This window comes from Schistocerca nitens, chromosome 3 (assembly GCF_023898315.1).
Source record: "Schistocerca nitens isolate TAMUIC-IGC-003100 chromosome 3, iqSchNite1.1, whole genome shotgun sequence".
NCBI lineage: Eukaryota > Metazoa > Arthropoda > Insecta > Orthoptera > Acrididae > Schistocerca > Schistocerca nitens.
The window spans coordinates 534,964,292-534,966,238 of NC_064616.1; positions in this window are offsets into that span (position 1 = coordinate 534,964,292).

Below are 1,947 nucleotides of genomic sequence, written 5' to 3' on the forward strand. Positions count from 1 at the left end.
TTGTATGATCTTCAGGTCTGTCAGATAGCATTTGTTTGTATCAGAGAATATGAAGATGGTCTGCAATGTGCTACTCTGAGTCTGATGGCTATATGAAAAATATACATTGATTACATCTGATAGGTTTGTGATAGAATATGTCTTAGGATAATAAAAACTGTAAAAAAATAAATACTGAAGATGGTTGGGCTAAAGTGATGTTTTTGAGTAGTATTTGGTGTTTGTTATAGCAAGTCTAGACTGTTTAAAACAGTTATGCATTAGGAGGAAACGGGGGTTGCTGAGGCTGACACAGAATCAGAAAATAGTTTCTGGAGTAGAAAAGGTGTGGGGGCACTGCAGTCCCTAATGCCATGTGAAAAGTTTTAGTGTCATGAAATAATTTTGTTTGAAGGTAATACTTTCGATGAAACATTACTATCCAGAAGCACATTCTGTCATTGGGATTTGGCACTGCTGTGGGATTAAACTTAGAATTTTTTTGCATTCATTGTATGAAATGTACTATAGTTGTCAGGATATTTTCCAGATTTTGGAAAGCAGATATTTAATGAAGGTCAGATTTTGTTATTTACTCATGGCGCCACTTTGAAACATTTGAAATGAAAAAGTTGTGTTAAATATAGTGAGTAACACTGGTCACATTATTCAGGCAAAATTATGTAAATGTCAGCTGTGTTCTTTCACTAATATTCATATTTTATATTTACATTTGCTTTTTCAAGATAAATGATTTAGCACCCTCTGGGGGACATGCATTTGATTTGATTTGATTTTAACAGGGAAGCTACAACAGCTTTGGTTAACCCACCACTGCCCACACTGAAACTGAGTTTACTGTGTGGTATCATTCCCTGTATATCTAGTAAAGCCAAACAATGCCTGTAAAGCCAACCAATGCCTTAAAATGGTGCAAGGAGTCTATTTTACCAGTTCTTTGTTAGACACAATTTCTTCAGGTCTAGTTGTCCTGAAAATTCTGTCTCTCTTGCTCTCCAATGCAGTGCATTCAAAGATTAGGTGTGATGCCGTTTTTTCACTCCCATCACAGATCCTACATTTAGGGTCTTCTTCCATTGTAGCCAATGTATCTAGGTGTTTTTTTGAAATTCCAATGCCCAGTCATCAGTCCAACCATGAGCTAAATCTCTTTCCTGTTCAAGCCCAGGATTTACAGAGCGTCTTTTAAAACGTGTTTGGCATCATTACCTTGCAATGTTTTTGTTTATAGAACTAGGTCCAGTATTCTACGTGCTGCCTTCTGAGCCACTTCTGCGGTTCTAGTTTGGTCATAGCCTTTGTGATTGTCAGGACAGGTTCCAGTCTAATGAATGGAGTCTTTGCCCCCATCCTGGCCAATATGTCAGCTTGTTCATTGCCACTGACCTCTGAGTGGCTATGGTCCCACACTAGGTTTACCCTGTCACTTCCCTCTAACTCCACCACAACCCTGTGACATTCTGCAACAATCTTAGACCTTGTTACAGGAGATAACAATGATTTCAGGGCTTCCTGGCTGTCTGAATAGCTGTAGATACTACGGTTCTTGTATCACCTATGCACATTCTCTTCCACACATGCCCTGATTGCAGTGATTTTGACTTGGAATACCGAGGCCAGTTTTCTAGAGAGATTATGCCCTCCAGTCTTGGCTGAACCTCATACATCTCGGCCCCAGTACCTTGGTCTGATTTCGACCCATCAGTAAACCAGACATCTCCCATATAGTGTCAAATTGTTTTTTCCCATTGCTCCCTGCTTCCAATTATTATGTTGTAAGGCTTGTTGAAACAGTTGGGAGTTATTATATTGTTGGCCAGCATTTCCCCAACCATTCTTATATTTACCTCACTCCTCACTAACTACTTTAATGTATGATTCTGGATATCCCAATGAGATCGAATTTTTACCAGTTTTGAGTCTGTATGCACCAGCTGCTGCCTCCAT